The sequence below is a fragment of the Macaca thibetana genome, chromosome 15 (genome assembly GCF_024542745.1).
Source record: "Macaca thibetana thibetana isolate TM-01 chromosome 15, ASM2454274v1, whole genome shotgun sequence".
Classification (NCBI taxonomy): Eukaryota; Metazoa; Chordata; class Mammalia; order Primates; family Cercopithecidae; genus Macaca; species Macaca thibetana.
Genome location: NC_065592.1, coordinates 108,009,461 through 108,028,815, shown reverse-complemented (window position 1 = coordinate 108,028,815; position 19,355 = coordinate 108,009,461). Strand labels below are relative to the sequence as shown.

General features: G+C 42.1%; 1 protein-coding gene across 4 annotated transcripts in view; it reads right to left on the bottom strand.

The window, feature by feature from the left end:
* Positions 1 to 18,770, bottom strand: part of ZNF782 (zinc finger protein 782) — a 69,560-nt gene extending 50,790 nt beyond the window's left edge. Inside the window, exons 1-3 of one of the 4 annotated variants that reach the window (XM_050761779.1) lie at positions 18,646 to 18,770; positions 17,413 to 17,567; positions 15,920 to 16,124 (exon numbers count right to left, since the gene is read on the bottom strand). The gene's annotated coding sequence lies outside the window, so the exon portion shown is untranslated. Of the gene's footprint in view, positions 1 to 15,919; positions 16,125 to 17,174; positions 17,323 to 17,412 lie in introns of those variants that run through there. The other 3 variants (XM_050761778.1, XM_050761781.1, XM_050761780.1) reach the window with 3 other exon arrangements.
* Positions 18,771 to 19,355: the final 585 nt, after the last annotated feature.

Sequence of the window (19,355 nt, the reverse complement as noted above, 5' to 3'; positions counted from 1 at the left end):
GTTGATGTTAGCCAGTGGATAAAACATTAAAACTTTAAAACCAAGAAACCAAATGTGTTGTTCAGGTATTAATTATTTTTATACAATTAAGTCTTTACAGGAATTACTGTGCAAGTGGTAAGATTACTCTAGTTTATATTTATTTAAACATTAGACAAAGTGCTGGATACAGTGACTCCCATCTGTAATAATAACAGCACTTTGGGACACCAAGGTGGGAGTATCACTTGATCACAGGAGTTTAAGGCCAGCCTGGGCAAAAAGTGAGACCCTGTCTCTGCAAAAAGAATTAAACAACAACAACAAAACAGCCCAGCTCAGTGGCATGAGGCTGTAGTCCCAGCTACTTGAAACGCTTAGGTGAATGGATCACTTGAGCCTGCAAGTTTGAGTCTGCTGTGAGCTAGGATCATGCCACTGCACTTTAGCCTGGGTGACAGAGCAAGACCCTGTCTCTTAAAATTAAAAAAAAAAAATGAGCAAACACCTTTGGCCAGGGCAGCTGAATAATCATGTGGCAGAGGGCTGCTCCCAGCCTGTTCTCTCAGTGCATTCAACTCATCCCGACATTCTCTTCTGACCGGGGTGAGAGATGCTGAACACCTTAGAGTTTCATTTCCAACTCAGGAGAAACATTGTGTGATACGGTTTGGCTGTGTCCCACCCAAATCTCATCTTGAATTTCCACGTGTTATGGGAGGGACCCAGTAGGAAGTAATTGAATGATGGAGGCGGGTCTTTCCCGTGCTGTTCTTGTGATAGCGAGTAAGTCTCATGAGATCTGACAGTATTATAAGGAAGAGTTTCCCTACACAAGCTTCTCTCTTTGCCTGCTGCCATCCACATAAGATGTGACTTGCTCCGTCTTGCCTTCTGCCATGATTGTGAGGCCTCCCCAGCCATGTGGAACTATGAGTCCAACAAACCTCTTTCTTTTGTAAACTGTCCTGTCTCGGGTATGTGTTCAGCAGCAGCGTGAAAACAGAGTAATACACGGTGCAAGTCCAGCACCCTACCAAAAGGCATATTATAAAATGGGTGTAGTCTGGCCAAGATGGCTCTCTTTGATCCTTCTGCCTTCCTAAGTTTAAAGAGTATTCCTGTCCTGTCATAGTGACAGCTAGTAAATGGCATCCACCATTTCTGTCATCTGATCACTATTGTGGGGCCTTGTGAGTGAGCATGGGGTCTGAGCTGTGCAGCTGCACTAAGGGAACTCTGAAGAATGAGCCCTATATCAGCAGCACAAGTGCATTAGAGGCTGTCACCTTTCTGCTCATCCCAAACTTGGGGTGCTGGATGCAGAATGGACTGCAAGCAGCTGTCTGGACATTAGTGTAGGAATCCAACTGCATAGCCTTGATTTGTTTCAAAGCAGAATTTAGAGCCATTCTAGTAGCTCAGCATGATATATATATATATATATATATATATATATATATATATATATATATATTTTTTTTTTTTTTTTTTTTTTTTTTGAGACGGAGTCTCGCTCTGCCGCCCAGGCTGGAGTGCAGTGGCCGGATCTCAGCTCACTGCAGGCTCCGCCTCCCGGGTTCACGCAATTCTCCTGCCTCAGCCTCCCCAGTAGCTGGGACTACAGGCGCCCGCCACCTCGCCCGGCTAGGATATTTTTAAATAAATGGAGAAAAATTTTATTAACTGACTTAACAAAGAAATACTGCCTATTAAACTCACATAGTATTGTTTAAAGAGTATCTACAAAATTCTAACCTCAATGTTTTCTTGCAAAAGAAGTGGAAATAAGTAGATAGACTCTCTCAAAGAATCGCTGAGAAACACAAAATATTCATAAGTAGTATAAGTTTTACATAGGTGCATTTTTGAAGATTATACAGTAATCAGTTTGCATCAGCCCTTCCAGTTTAGGAATACGGATAGGATTTCCCTCCAGGGGCAGTTTTCACATAAATTTTGAAGACATTGTTAAAACTGAAAATTTTCCTGTATTTTTTAATCTACTGGGGTTCCAATCCAGTGTGCTTTCTTATATTTATAAGGCCCAACTACAATGTGTATTATCATAGGTCTTGGAGCAAATATCACATAAATGAAGGCATTTCTGCATTCTATACGTTCATAGGTTTTATTTCAGAAATGAGTTCTTGTCTTCATATGGAACTGGAACAACTGACGACCCTACCACATGTGTGTATTTATAAGGGTTTTCTCCCTTGAATCCTTTCATGTTTCAAAGAAATGAAAAAGCTGAAGCCTTGACCATATTTCTTAAGATTATGTAGTTTTTCTACATATTAAAATTCAAATATGCCTTTGAAAGGATGTGGGAAAATCAAATTTATTAACATTTTTTTTTACATTCATGTTTTTTTCCAATATAAATTTTTCTAAGTTTTCAAAGAGAACTGGGAAAGTTGAATGCTTTTTGTGTTTCTTCCATCGATAGGGTTCTTTACAGCATAAGTTCTTTTATGTTTTCTAATAAACTAGAGCGTGTGATGACTTTACCACATTTCTTACATGAGAATAATGTTTTTGAAGATAGCCCAGTTGACTAACATTGTCCTGTGTTGGTTTTGTTGTGTTTCTCCTTCCCCAGGCTTGAGTTGGGAAACCAATTCTCCCACTTAATTAATAATGATGTTGATGTTTCTGGCAGTGTTTATACCAAATGCTACTTTGACCTTTGCGCGTTGGCATACGACAGTAGCCTATATTTGCCATTTTGTCTTGACATAGTAAGAGCATGGGAGCTGGAGGTAAGGCTATGAAGGTACTAAGTGGGCTTTCAGTCAACACCAATGCCAACATCTGCGACTAGATCATATTAAGAAGTGATTATAAAAATGAAAAGCTTCAAAATTAACATATTGAAGAGCTTATTAACCTTTCTGCATTCTATTTTCTATATATTTATGGTTTATACAAGGATTCACATTATTTAAAAGTTATAGATATCTCTTCTGAAACCATAATTCAGATTATTTTAATCAAATTTAATTCATTCTTAATTGTTTTCCTTTTGAACCGCTACCCTTTCAAATAGTCATACATAAGTGATTTCTGGCAGTTGTATTCCTGATATCTACATATATAATGAACTTAACATTCTTGACTATTTTTTATCATTTAGTTTGCAAATTTATGTCATTTTCTACTGTATATACCACAGTGCAGTGAGTCCCATGAGTTTGTTAGACAAAGCATTAGTGCCTAAGCCAAAAGACCTGCACTTAGACTGTACAAAGTATGCGGGTCTCAAGCACTGGATGCAGTAAGTACATGGGATTCTACCGGAAATAACTTTTATGGGGCAAAGTAATATTCATGGTTTGTGACTTTTGGTAAGTACACAGCAAAATTACTCACAACTGACATGGATGAACATTTAAAATAGGCATTTTTGGTGGTACCTGGGAAGTATTTTAAAATAATACATTTTCTACCATGATTAATGTGCAAGTGAAGTAACACCTTTTGATGCTTTAGTCATTAGACTTATTTGACGTTCCTATGCAGTCCGGCACATACCTGCCTCATTAAAATTTGCTTTGAATATATAATAACTACTACAGATTGGGTAGAATTTGAATACATTCATAAACTAACTTTTGCAAAAGTATACGTTCATTTTGTTTAAGGAACAAGTGCACAGGTAACAGATGATACTGTTGTTAGAAGCCTGTCACAACACTGTGACATCTTTGGGAGCCCAATTTTTAAATAACTTAATAAAACAAGTTCCCCCTTTGCTCCAGCAATCTAATTATAGCTCTTAAAGGAGACCACCTCAGTGAGTTGACAGAACTTGGCAGTGTAAACCTCAGCCAAAGTAGCTGTTACTGAACTATCTAAAGGAGTCTGCATGTGTGGCTTATCATCGATGGTGATTGTTATAGGTTGGAACCCCTTTTGAAATTGTACCTCTTTTCTATTCAATTGTCTTTCTTAGGTTGTTTCAAGGTTGGAAGACAAAGACTTTTATGGTACTGCCAACAAAAGGAAAAGGTCTTTGAGTGCTGATGATTTAATGGATCTTCAGTGCCTTAAGGCCATCCACTCCTGAAGGAAGAAGTGAGGGGTTATGTAACATCTGAACCCCTCATCAAAAAAGACAGGAAAATATCACCTTTCCTGCTGAAGAACTGGAAAAGTACATTCAAAAGAAGAAACACCTAAAATTCAAGTTAACTCAAGGACAACTAGGATTGCACTTCATAGAAAAGCATGGGACCTTGTCAATGCAGCAACACACTCTTCCACTCTTCTGTCCCTCTTAATGTAAAAAAGAGTTATAAAATGTTGGGAACAGGCCCCCCAAAATCTGGCCATAAACTGGCCCCAAAACTGGCCATAAACAAAATCCCTGCAGCACTGTGACATGTTCGTGATGGCCATGATGCCCACACTGGAAGGTTGTGGGTTTACCAGAATGAGGGCAAGGGAAACCGCCCGGGGCAGAAAACCATTTAAAGGCATTCTTAAACCACAAACAATAGCATGAGCGATCTGTGCCTTAAGGACATGCTCCTGCTGCAGATAACTAGCCAGACCCATCCCTTTATTTCAGTCCATTCCTTCGTTTCCCATAAGGGATACTTTTAGTTAATCAAATATCTATAGAAACAATGCTAATGACTGGCTTGCTGTTAATAAATACATGGGTAAATCTGTGTTCGGGGTTCTCAGCTCTGAAGGCTGTGAGACCCCTGATTTCCCACTTCACACCTCTATATTTCTGTGTGTGTGTCTTTAATTCCTCTAGCATCACTGGGTTAGGGTCTCCCCAACTGAGCTAGTGTCAGCAAGTGGTGCCCACTTGTAGGGGCTCGAATCCAGGTCAAAGGGTTGCCGGAGTGACTGTTGGAGATTGTGGAACTAGTGGGAGGACACCTGAGTACTCTTAAAGCAATCCCCGTGGTGAGTAAGAAGGGGAGCTCAGAAGCATCAGGGTATCAATGGAACAAGTGTGGGGTCTCGTTCATTCCACCCTGGAACTTTTTCACACTGATGATGAGGAGGAAGGAGAGTATAATGAAGTAACAGAAGAGATTACAGAGCAGATTTATTTGCCAGCTAAAGCTAAAGCAGCAAAGGAGGGAGAGGTTCATCCCTACCCTTCTGCACCTGCTCATTATTTTGAAGAAAATGACCCTCCGGATCTTTCTTTTCTGGAGGACACTGGACGAAAAGTAGTTGCCCCAGTGAATGTTTGAGCAGTGCCTTAAGTGACCGCTCTTAGTTCTATTCAGGTAGGAATTCAGCAAGCTAGACGAGAAGGTGATTTAGAGGCTTGGCCATTCCCTGTTAGAATACACTCCCCAGATCAACAAGGAAATATAGCTACAATCGAGCCTTTTCCTTTTAAATTACTCAAAGAATTTAAACAAGCTATTCATACTAAAAAAGAATGTAGAAATAATCAGTGAGTCAGGCCGCCCGGTAGAGGAAAAAAGAAAACTGCTGAGCCCAAAATATGTCCAAAATGTAAAAAAGGAAAACATCAGGATAATCAGTGTCACTCTAAGTTTGATAAAGATGGGAACCCGATTTGGGGAAGCACTGTTGGAACTGAACTGTCGATTCCTTCCTGGGCAGGGGTCGCCGCGAAGGATCACCGACACGAGATTCACAGCAGAGAGTTATTTATTACTAGCGCGCTAGGGTCCCAAGCTCTAAGTTGGCCCTGGGACCCCGACTGCTTGTTACAGGCTGTTTATATAGGCAAACACAAGTTCAAACACAGCTTAGGGCGCGAAATTCAAACAAAGCTTTAGGTGCGTGGTAATTGGGTCTGTCTATGGCCTGAGCAAGGTGTCTTGTTCTAATTGGTTAGAGCAGGACCTTATGAAGTTTTTTTCCTGGAGTTGTTGATTCCGGGAACTTCGAGGCAGGGTGGGACCCCCGGAATTGGCAGGGTGGGACCCCATGAGGTTGTTTCCCGGAATTGGCAGGGTGGGACCCTATCAGGGTGGGACCCTATCGAGGCAGGGTGGGACCCTATCCAGAGCCACCTGGTGTTAATTTTTTTAAGTTCTTTTTTTATGAGGCCTAGTTTCTAAGTTTTATGCGGTCTAGTTTCAGCACCATGAGGGGCCTGTCCTGGGCCCTGTTCTAAACAGGGGCATTTCCAGCTCAGGCCATTTTCTGTCCCCCGCCACAGCCGGGAGCGCTGCAGTAGATTTATGCTGCACAAAAGCTGTGAGCCTTTTGCCTGGGGAACACCCACAAAAGGTCCCAACAGTAGTATGTGGACCCTTGCCAGTGGGGACAATAGGATTACTTTTAGGAAGGTCTAGTGTAAGTTTAAAAGAGGTACAAATACATACAGGAGTCATTGATTCAGATTACAATGGGGAAATTCAAATTGTTGTATCTACTTCTGTTCCCTGGATGGCAGAGCCAGGAGAGCACATAGCACAGCTCCTGATTGTGCCATTATGTGGGAATGGGAAAAAGTGAAATTAAATGAACAGGAGGATTTGGAAGCACAAATAAACAAGGCAAAGCAGCTTATTGGGTAAATCAAATTACTGATAAACATCCTACCTGTAAAATAACTATTCAGGGAAATAAATTTAAAGGTTTGGCGATACAGGAGCAGACATTTCAATCATTTCTCTACAGCACTGGCCATTCGTGTGGCCAATTCAACCCACTCAATTTAACATAGTTGGAGTTAGTAAAGCCACTGAAGTATATCAAAGTAGTTATATTTTGCATCACGGGCCCAGTGGACAACCTGGGACTATTCAACCAATTATAACTTCTGTACCTATAAATTTATGGGGGAGAGGTTTATTACAACAATAGGGAGCACAAGTTCTAATTCCAGAAGAATTATATAGCCCTCAAAGTCAACATATGATGGATGAAATGGGGTATGTCCCTGGTATGGGACTAGAAAAAAATTTGCAAGATTTGAAAGAACCACTTCAAGTGGAAAGACAAAGTTCCTGCCAAAGATTAGGATATCATTTTTGATGGTGGCCATTATTAAGCCTTCAGAACCTATACCTTTAAAATGATTAGCAGATAAGCCAATTTGGATAGAACAATGTCTGCTAAGTAAAGAAAAACTGGAGGCTTTAGAAAAATTAATTACTGAACAATTAGAAAATGGGCACATAGCTCCAACATTTTCCCCTTGGAATTCTCCTGTTTTCATAATTAAGAAAAAATCAGGTAAATGGAGAATGTTAACTGACTTAAGACCAATCAATTCAGTTATACAACCTATGGGAGCATTACAGCCAGGATTGCCTTCTCCTGCTATAATTCCAAAAAATTGGCCTTTAATAGTCATAGATTTAAAACACTGTTTCTTTACTATCCCTTTAGGTGAGCAAGACTGTGAATGGTTTGCATTTACAATTCCTGCAGTAAACAACCTACAGCCTGCTAAGCATTTTCATTGGAAAATGTTGCCACAAGTCATTTTAAACAGTCCAACAATTTTCCAGACGTATGTAGGGCAAGCAATTGAACCTACTAGTAAAAAATTTTCACAGTGTTACATTATTCATTATATGGATGATATACTTTGTGCTGCCCGCACTTGAGAAATATTACTCCAATGTTATGATCACTTGCAAAATTCAGTTTCTCATGCTGGTTTAATTATAGCTCCTGACAAAATTCAAACTACTACTCCCTGCTCCTACTTGGGGACCTTAGTAAATGACACTACCATTGTGCCGCAGAAAGTAACCGTATGTAGAGATCAATTGAAAACATTAAATGACTTTCAAAAATTACTAGGGGATATTAATTGGATACAACCTGCTCTAGGCATTCCTACCTATGCCATGAGTAATCTGTTTTCTATCCTTAGAGGAAATCCTAGTCTCACGAGCCCTCGGCAATTAACAAAGGAGGCGGAGGCAAAGTTAAAACTAATTGAGAAGCAAGTCTATAAAGCTCAAATAAATAGAATAGATCCAGAGAAGACTCTAGATTTGCTAATTTTTTCAACTCAGCATTCACCTACTGGTGTTATTGCCCAAGAACAGGCCTTAGTAGAGTGGCTTTTTATTCCACATAGTAATTCATGGACTCTAACTCCTCATTTAGATCAAATTGCTACTATGATAGGGATTGGGAGAACTCGGATTGTTAAATTATATGGATATGATCCTGGAAAAATTATTGTCCCTCTCACGAAGGCACAAATACAGCAAGCTTTTATAAATAGTCATACTTGGCAAACCCATTTAGCTGACTTTGTGGGTATTCTTGATAACCATTTTCCTAAAATGACACTGTTTCCGTTTTTAAAATTAACTAATTGGATTCTCTCTAAAATAACTAAATTTAAACCAATTGAAGGTGCTGACAATGTTTTTACAGATGGGTCTAGTAATGGTAAAGCTTCTTATTCTGGCTCGAAAAGTAAAGTTTTCCAGACGCCCTATACTTTGGCTCAAAAAGCAGAACTCATAGCTGTAATTGAGGTATTGACTGCTTTTGATATGCCTACTAATGTGATTTCTGATTCTTCATATGTGGTTCATTCCACACAGTTAATTGAAAATGCTCAGTTACAATTTCATACAGATGAACAACTGATGACTTTATTTACCCAATTGCAAACAGCAGTTAGAAGCAGAATGCACCCTTTTTACATCACTCACATTAGGGCTCATATACCTTTTCCAGAACCTTTGACTGAAGGGAATCAAATGGCTGATCACCTGGTAGCTAATGCAATACCTAATGCTAGACACTTTCACAATTTAACCCATGTTAATGCCTCTGGTCTCAAACGCAGATACAGCATTACCTAGAGAGAAGCTAAAGCTATTATTCGACAATGCCCAACTTGCCAAATGGTACATTCCTCATCTTTTTCAGGAGGAGTTAATCCTTAAAGATTGGAACCTACCTCTCTTTGGCAAATGGATGTAACACATATTCCCTCATTTGGGAGACTAGCTTATGTACATGTATGTGTGGACACCTTTTCTCACTTTGTCTGGGCTACATGCCAATCAGGAGAGCCTTCTGCCTGTGTTAAACATCACTAGCCAAGCTCTAGCTACATATTTATCTATGTGGAATATTAAAAACATTACTGGTATCCCATACAATTATCAAGGACAAGCCATAGTAGAAAGAATGAATCTCTCCCTAAAACAGCAGTTGCAAAAGCAGAAAGGGGGGAAATAAGAAATATGGAACCTTACAGATGCAACTGAATATAGCATTATTAACTTTAAATTTTTTGAGCCTGCCTAAAGACCAGATGTTATCAGCAGCTGAACAGCATCTACAGAAATCAGCTGCAAAGACAGAAGCAGAAAAATGGATTTGGTGGAGAGATCTGATAACAAAAAGTTGGGAAATAGGTAAAATAATAACTTGCAGTAGAGGTTATGCTTGTGTTTCTTCAGGCCAAAATCAACAGCAGATCTGGATACCACCTGAAACCTTATCATGAGCCAGATGCTGAGGAAGAGATTCTGGGAGGATCCTGAGGACCCCCCAGTGGCAACCATGTTGAGACTGACGCTGAGGAGGACCCCAACTGTCACGAGCAACACCCATCGAACCCACCTGGGGACAGATCAAGAAGCTGTCACAGATGTCAGCAGAAGAAAACCTGAGGAAAGTGGGACAACCAGTCACAATGAGTAATTGAATGGTAGCTATGATAGCGGTGATCACCACTGCTGTGAGTATTCCTTCAACAACGGCTGACACAGAGAGCAATTATACTTGTTGGGCATATTTATCAATCTTAGCTGGTAATAATGCCTACATGTAATCACTCTATGACACAGTTACACATGCTTTCTGATCTCAGTATTTACCATAATAAATCTGCTCCTATAATTGAGGCATACCGCCCCAAAAAACCTATTTGTAAACAAAATTGAACCTGGCCAGAAAAAATGAACGTACTGGTTTAGGAAGATTGCACTGCAAAACAGGCAGAGGTGCTGCACAACAATTCCTATGGAATCATTATTAATTGGTCCCCTAAGGGGATGTTTAGCTTGAATTGAACCTCTCAGTCTGCGTGGCATGGCCACACTATGTTCAGCTGCTCTGAACAAAATGGTGAGATGGTAGAAATGATAAGAAGTACGGCAAGAGTTCCTATTATCTGGAACCATGGCGGTATAGTGCCACCTCAACCTCAAATGATATGGCCCTTTGTAGGAGCTAAACATAAGGATTTGTGGAAACTATTAATAGCTCTTAATAAGATCAAAATTTGGGAAATAATAAAAAAGCATCTAGAAGTACACTCTACAAACTTGTTTTTGGATATAGCAAAATTAAAAGAACAAATATTTAAAGCATCCCAGGCACACCTGACCTTAATGCCAAGAACTAGAGTGCTTAAAGGAGCTGCAGACAAATTGGCAGCTAGTAACCCATTAAAATGGATGAAAACACTTGGAAGCTCTGTGATTCCAATGCTGATTGTGCTTTTAATCTGTGTTGTTTGTCTTTGTATAGTCTGCAGATGTGGATCCTGACTTCTGCGAGAGGTAGCTCACCACGACAAAGCTGCCTTTGCTTTTATCAATTTGCAAATCAAATAAGGGGGACATGTTGGGAACAGGTCCCCCAAAATCTGGCCATAAACTGGCCCCAAAACTGGCCATAAAAAAAAATCTCGCCGGGCGCGGTGGCTCAAGCCTGTAATCCCAGCACTTTGGGAGGCCGAGACGGGCGAATCACGAGTTCAGGAGATTGAGACCATCCTGGCTAACACGGTGAAACCCCGTCTCTACTAAAATACAAAAAAAATTAGCCGGGCGAGGTGGCGGGCGCCTGTACTCCCAGCTACTCAGGAGGCTGAGGCAGGAGAATGGCGTGAACCCGGGAGGCGGAGCTTGCAGTGAGCTGAGATCCGGCCACTGCACTCCAGCCTGGGCAACAGAGCCAGACTCCATCTCAAAAAAAAAAAAAAAAAAAAAAAAAAATCTCTGCAGCATTGTGACATGTTCGTGATGGCCATAACGCCCACGCTGGAAGGTTGTGGGTTTACCGGAATGAGGGCAAGGAACACCTGGCCCACCCTGGGTGGAAAACTGCTTAAAGGCGTTCTTAAACCACAAACAATAGCATGAGCGATCTGTGCCTTAAGGACATGCTCCTGCTGCAGATAACTAGCCAAACCCATCCCTTTATTTTGGCCCATCCCTTCGTTTCCCATAAGGGATACTTTTAGTTAATAGAATATCTATAGAAACAATGCTAATGACTGGATTGCTGTTAATAAATACGTGGGTAAATCTCTGTTTGGGGCTCTCAGCTCTGAAGGTTGTGAGACCCCTGATTTCCCACTTCACACCTCTATATTTCTGTGTGTGTGTCTTTAATTCCTCTAGCGCCGCTGCGTTAGGGTCTCCCCAACCGAGCTGGTCTCAGCAATAAAAGCCACTCCAAAGTGAAGGCTCCTTCTAGCCCATGCACAGATATTTGCTTAGCATATAGGCTGACAGCAGTGAACTATGTAAGGGTTTTAAAACAATGGTTTAAATTTTTAGATTTTAAAGATAACTTTTCTGTTTCTTTCATATTTTTCTTTCCCCCAATATTGCTGCATATGCATTTAGCATCGATGCATATTACCATTAAAACATAGGACTCTCAACAAGTCAGAAAGCCACTAGGAGCAGGTGCAGCATTGCTAGGTACTGAAAGGGCTCTTCCTTCCTACTCTTACAATCGAAGCTACTAGTTACCGGCAATCATTTTAAGGAAAAGCTTCTGGATAACGTTTGCCATTCATATCCTCTGTAGGCACTTCTTATTAGCAGTTAGCATGTTTGGCGTCATAAAAAGAGAAAATGCTGGTTATTGATTATCTACTTTTATTAGGGTCTATGGTGTATTTCTTGTGAAATATGATGGTTCTTATTTGCTGATAAATTTTATTTTTTAAATAAAGGTATGAAAAGATATTTTCACAGTGCCAAGCAATATGGTGACGCAGTGGTAATAAAAAATAAACTATGAGGTGTCCTGAAAGTTTCAGGACAGTTTTTAGCTTTAACATAGTGTGCTTGTGCCCTCCAGAGCACTGCAGCATACATATACATGCTATAAACCTTTACAAAATATCATTGGAAAGTTTAATTGTATTTCTTATTCATTTTTTTAAATAGATGTTGTGTCAGTATGTTGCCCAGTCTACAGTGCAATGATTATTCAGTGGCACAGTCATAGCATACCACAGCCTGGAAATCCTGGCCTCAAGCAATCCTCCCATGTCAGCCTACCAACTAGCTGGGACTACAGGTGTGTACCTTTGGCTTCATTTTGCAGAATTTGAATATTAAGCATTTAACTTTTTGTCTCATCAATATCTGCTATCTTCAAGAAGGATTGAAACAAAAAATTAAAGGGTTAATATTCAGGAGCTAGGCATGCCTGTAGTCCCAGCTACTCATAAGGCTTAAGTGGCAGGATCACTCAAAGCCTAGCATAGGAGGCTGCAGTGCACTGTGATTGTGCCTGGAAATAGCCATTACACTCCAGCCTTGGCAACATACTGAGACCCTGTCACTTTAAAAAATGGTAAAACTAAATACATGTAAAAGAAACAGGGGGTTGGCGTGGTGACTCATGCGTGTAATCCCAGCACTTTGGGAGGCTGAGGCAGGCAGATCATGAGGTCAGGAGATTGTGACCATCATGGCTAACACGGTGAAGCCCCGTCTCTAATAAAAATACAAAAAAATTATACGGATGTGGTGGCGGGCAACTGTAGTCCCAGCTACTCAGGAGGCTGAGGCAGGAGAATGGCGTGAACCCGGGAGGCGGAGCTTGCAGTGAGCCGAGATCACGCCACTGCACTCCAGCCTGGGCAACAGAGCGAGACTCTGTTTCAAAAAAAAAAAGAAAAAAGAAATATAACAAACCTTTCAATGATGCTTTGTAAATATTTGTAGCATTGACACTTCTACAAGTATCAAAGCTTAAAATTACACTAAGCCTTTTGGAATTGTTGTATTTTTATAAAGTGCCCTTTTCTCTTTTGAAGTAGTTCTTTGCAGGGCTTTTATCTGCATTGATCACCAAAAATTATTTTCCAGAGATGTGATAAAGAATAGGATCAATTTTAATGCACATGTAACAAATTCGAAGGAATTGGACCTTAATAGTAGTAGATGATCTAATACATTTTGTTATCCCGCATGTTAACCTGGAGGCAGGTATCATATTTTATGCTCATAAACCTTAGGAACCTTACCTCCTAAAAAAATTATCATTTATGGAGTGCAGAGCTTAGAGATTGAAGTATTGACTGCAGTTTTATTTTCAAAACATAAATGCTACAATTTAGGTGGTTTTTATTTCTCATGCTGACATTAAAAGAAAACCTAATAAACTATTTTAATTAAAATGTGACTAGTGGGCCTGGCACAGTGGCTCATGCCTGTAATCCTGGTACTTCGGGAGGCCAAGGTGGGTGGATCATGAGGTCAGGAGTTTGAGACTAGCCTGACCAACATGGCAAAACCTCATCTCTACTAAAAATACAAAAATTAGCTGGGCGTGGTGGCACACACCTGTAATCCCAGCTACTTTGGAGGCTGAGGCAGGAGAACGGCTTGAACCTGGGAGGCGGAGGTTGCAGTGAGCTGAGATCACGCCAGTGCACTCCAGCCTGGGCGACAGAGCAAGACTCTGTCTCAAAAAAAAAAAAAAAAAAAAAAAAGGGACTAGTGTGTTTATATGTGTTTATAACTCTTCTGTTCACATAGTGTTACATCTCTGCCTACCTTAAATGATTCAAGTCAGTCTTGATGTGTCTTAAAGCATTTTTATAAGTTGCCTTGACCATTCACAAGTTGGTTTAATCCATGCCTCTATTTAAGACATAATATTTGTTTTCTCTGGCTTAAGCTCTTTTCAATTTTAAGATAATTTATTACACTTAAACTCACTCTCTGGCCACAGTACTTAGTGGCATAGTGCATTAGATGGCATCTTTGAATAGTTGGTTATTGTGTCTGAGAGGAAAAAGTACATTAGAATATAAAATTAGGTCAATACACCAAAGAGAAAGGATTCCCAGGAACAGTGCAGAATTAGACCAAAGGTGTTTGAGGTTTTCAAACAGTTACACAGAAAAAAGCATGGAAGTACAGAAAGTAGAATTAAAGTTGCTATACAGAGGGTGGCTTAGACCACATAATTTGACTTTAGCACACCGCTTTCAAGCTTACATTTTAGTTAAAAATATATCTAATCACTGTTAGTTTTTTTTTTTTTTAGAACTAAGAGTCTAGCCACTCAGCTTCAGTGATTCTCACTAAACCCTAATAATATTGGTATATTTTCATCTACTTTAATTCTTTAGTACCTAAGAAAAAATCTTTAAATAACTCATCACCTCATCTTGATAAATTGCAGACTAGAATCAGTGATCTGACTTAAAAGAAAAAGTCTATCATGAATCCCTGTTTACAAGATGCTTTGCACCATATAATATGCAATAACTAAGTAGAGGTCCTGATATATATGAGTGGTCAAAGGTTTAAAAACCAGTTTGAGAGAGGGGCACTGGACATAAACCCATGACTTCAAGAGTAAGTCAGGGCTGGGTGTGGTGGCTTATGCCTGTAATCCCAGCAGTTTGGGAGGCTGAGGCAGGCAGATTACTTGAGAACAGCAGTTCAACACCAGCCTGGCCAAGGTGGCAAAACCCCATCTCTACTAAAAATACAAAAATTATCCAAGCATGTTGGCATCTGCCTGTGGTCCTGACTCCTTGGGAAGCTGATTCACGAAAATCACTTGAGCCTGGGAAGCAGACGTTGCAGTGAGCAGTGATCATGCCTGCACTCCAGCCTGGGTGACAGAGCGAGACCTTGTCTCAAAAAAAAAAAAAAAAAAAAAAGAAGGCCGGGCGCGGTGGCTCAAGCCTGTAATCCCAGCACTTTGGGAGGCTGAGACGGGCGGATCATGAGGTCAGGAGATCGAGACCATCCTGGCTAACAAGGTGAAACCCCATCTCTACTAAAAATACAAAAAATTAGCCGGGCGTGGTGGCAGGCGCCTGTAGTCCCAGCTACTCGGGAGGCTGAGGCAGGAGAATGGCGTGAACCCGGGAGCTGGAGCTTGCAGTGAGCTGAGATCGCGCCACTGCACTCCAGCCTGGGCCACAGAGCCAGACTCGGTCAAAAAAAAAAAAAAAAAAAAAGAAAAAGAAAAAACAAAAAAGAAAAAAGAAAAAAAAGAGTCAGTAGAATAAGGACTACTAACATTGCTTTCCCCTTTGGCTTGAATTCTAGAAGGCAATATAATCATTTTGATAAATGGAAAATTGGGTCAATTTAGAATAAGAATATAAATGTGATGAAAGTGGGCAGGTTCTCCAAAACTAAGTTGCTAGTAGGGTGGTAACTATGGCAATTTTCTTAGAGTTTGATATCCGGGAAAGATTTGCTGTCTAACATAAGACTATGAAAAAGATTATCTGACTACCAAAGCTCAAATTTACTTTCATTTTTAGGGTTATTTCCACTTTTGTAATACAGACACCAGTGAAATTTTCTCTGGTATTGTGTGAACTAAAACTTTTACCTCTTAATTACAAGGAAAAGACAATAGATCACTATCCATCAATACAAAAGAACAAGCTACGAAAACATGGATGACCTGGACCTGTGACAGACTAAATGGCACTGTGTTTGACTCATGGATCTGACACAAACTAAGTGGGTCTGGATAATTCACGGACACTCGCAGGTCCAATCTCTTAATAGTTTCAAATGAGTCACAAGTAGATGACCATAAATACCTTTCGTGAACCATCACTGTGGAATTCTGTGAGGTTAAGATATCAAGACTAGTGTGACTAGTGTCACATGTGGTTATGGACAGGTGTGAGAGCAGTGCAGTGTCTCTCAAGAGTGGGAGTTTTTAGAGATGGAGGAAACAGGATTTCCACCCTCTGCCTGCTTACCTCTTACCCATAGACCTCCCCACAAGCTCTCCATTGAAGTGGCCTCCTGTCTCCCCTTGGTCTTCTCAAAGCAGGTTCAGGCATTCCACTGTCACAGATGCTTGTGGTTTCCAGAGATAGTGACATCACCAGATCCGGCTCATTCTGGCACTGTTTCTGGCTGTGCTTCCTGCTGTCTGGGCTCTTCTGCCTCTGCTCCGAAGCTCTGGAGAGTAGTAAGGTCAGAGGGGTGCTCTCTTTCCGGGAAAGATTCCTGTTCCCAGGGGCCCCCTGCTTCCTAATTCGCAAGAGCTGCTTTGCTTTCCCGTGAAATTATTTCTTGGAAGCTGGAACCAAGGGCCCGGGAAACGAATTTTAGGGACATAAACCTGGCCCTCTGGAATTCAATACATTGGACTGAAAACATAGACAGCTTGGTAGTGAGTGGCTAAGAGCCTTCGTGTGACCCAAGGGATCTGACCAGACCCTACCAGAAAGCCTAAAATATATCTGACACAAGGTAAGGTTCTACCCACATTCACTTCCCATTATATCCCTGTGTATTTTGGGTCGTGTCACTGCTCAGTGCCGTAAAGACTGCAGGACTGGTTTTAGGCAGGTGTGATATTCGACAGCACCTGAGATCGGAAATAAATCACACCTGTCCTTGAACCTAAATTTCCTCACTGCTAGCTTGTGACCTGGGCGCACTGCTCCACCAACCTGAACCTCGGCTGTTATTTTTAATGCAGACGGCTATACCGGCCTCAGAGTGCTTGTGAGGTTTAGGTGAGTCATCCAATGAAAAGAACAAAGTGTCTTCTAAATACAGCAGCAGCTGTCACTCACTCAGGGTTTAGTAACTGCACTTGGCTGTTTGCTTTACAGGTATGACTTAACTAAGTTTCAAAACAACGCCATGAAGCAGGCATTAACACCGTCATTTTCAGGCGAGAAACCTCTTACCCGGTTCCTGCCCTCGCCCCCGCTTACAGGTGACACAGCTGGAATTTACCCAGCTCTTTCGCTCTCCACACCTCGGGGTCTTGCCACAGACCTGGCGCCCACGAGTTCTGGCACTTTGGTCAACGTTTATAAACGGGCTCTCCTCTGCCGCATCGGGCATGGGCTTTTCTCCAGGTTCGCACTGAGCACCTGTTCCTAAAGGGGGTGCAGCCGCACCTGCGTCCCCGGGACCTCTAGCATGGGGGGGTCGCCCCTGGGGTCCACCCTGGCTTCCCGTTCCCACCCTCTGAATCACAAGCCCAATTCTCACTAGAAGTTGACAGGCTGTGGAGAGACCCGGTCTCCCCGCGTCCCACTTCACGTGCGCACCTTCCCGACTCGCGACACCCAAAGGCCCCGGGACCACCTCCCTGCCCGAGCCTGGCGGGAAGCAACGAGCTAAGCTTGCGCATGCGCAGATGTCATCCAGAGGACCCGTTCCTAGTGTGGCGCGCGAGCGATCAGGATTGAAGACTACGTTTCCCAGAAACCTCCACGCCACGACTTACTTTGCAGCGTTTTCTCTATTGGATGACTGGAAGACGTCCCTGACAGCCTCGCCTGCCCAGGTTCAGCCAGAGCCCCTAGAAGTTATCGGTGAAGTTTGAACTTTGCTGGCAAATACAGTGCGTGGTTCCCAATCAAATCCCGATTGGAAAAACAGCTGCCAAATACGTTGGAAACAATTTGAGAAATTTGGATGTGTACTGGCAATTATAAATATTAAAGAACATTGCCGTTATGCTTAACTGTTAAGTGGAATTATATTGGAAAATACTAGTTTTTATAAAGACATGCACAGGGAAGCATTTAACATTGACAGGATAGTTAATTCACTTTACAATTTTTCAGCAAAAACTAACAAAGCGAATATGGCAAAAGGTTAACTTTTCTTACATCAAGGACATGCATGACTATAGACAGATGCTCATTTTACCGTTTCCTACGTTTCTGGGTGCTTACACATTTTTCAATACAAAGGAAGAAAGAAAGAAAAACAAGGATACTCCCTCCATCAATTTGCCTTTTCAACTCAAAGCAGCTCCTAGATGTCAAGGTACATACAAATCTGTCTTGGGAAGAAGGCTGTGAAATGTGATTGCACACGTAGCACAGCATTACTATAGAAGAATAGTACCTGTGACCCTGACCAACAGGGTTTCAGGAAAGGGGAACAAAAGAAAAGAAAAACACACACCTTCAAAAATACATAATAAATGAAAATACGCACAACGCAAAACGAGAAAAAATGGCTATGGCCGGGCGCGGTGTCTCACGCCTGTAATCCCAGCACTTTGGGAGGCCAGTGCAAGCGGATTGCCTGAGTTTGCTACCAGCCTGCGCAACACGGTGAAACCCCGACTCTATTAAAATAGAAAAAAAAATAGCCAGGTGTGGTGGCGCGCGCCTGTAGTCCCAGCTACTCGGGAGTCTGAGGCAGGAGAATTGCTTGAACCCGGAACTCCGTCCCCCTCCCCGCCAAAAAAAAAAAAAAAAGAAAGAAAAAGAAAAGAAAAATGGCTATCAAGCAAATCATGGATCTCCCAGAGATGTCCCCACTTAAACCTTACATGAGCACCTGTTGATTTTTTTTAACCAAACCAGGGAAATACGGTCATAATATCGTGGGAACATCTTTTTACTAAATTATACATATTGAGCATTTATCCGCTCAATATTATTCCGTAACATCAATACTTTCTTCCGTGAGATGATAAATGTAAATAGTAGAACCTATTCACCCGAGGATTGGTCACGAAGTCAGTGCGATCCGGGTGAACACACGCGTGAAGCTTTGCTTCCCAGCAACCTTCCCGGGGGACGTGGGGGAGGGCACATCCCCAGGTGGCGCGGCGCGAGGACAGGGGCCCTGACCTCTGGGTCTTGGCAGGGCACACAGGAGCCCGGCTTCGGGGTGCTTAGCGGGGCGAAGCCGCTCCCGGACCCGCGTGGCTCCAGCCTCCCGGGGTACCTCGCGGAGCCGCTGCCGCGAGCGCCCTGCCCCGCCGCTCCCTACGCGCGCCCCCCGCCTGGCTCTGCCAAGAGTGAGGGCTTCCCCAAACGCCCGCGACCGGGCGTGTCCCCCGGCTTCGCTCTGCGAGGTCTGGGGGCCCGGTGGGCTGGGGTTCGGGCGGGGTCCGTTCCTTGCGGTCCGAAGTCTTCAGGCAATTTCCAGGCAAAGTCCCGGGACAGCGGGAAAGGAACTGGTCTCCCTGCCTGGGATCGTTTCCGGCGGAAGTGCCCCTTCATCGGACGGAATTTTCCGTCTGTGCAAAAATGAAGCTTACTCGGTATCATGTGTGCTTTTTTGGAGGAAGGACAAAATAATAATAAAAAAAGACTTATTTTTTATAAACAACTTAATTGGCTTATTAATACTCAAATCCCTTGCTTCTGTTTTATTAAATGCAGTTTTCCATATAAAAATCCTTGAACTTCTAATGCGAAGGCT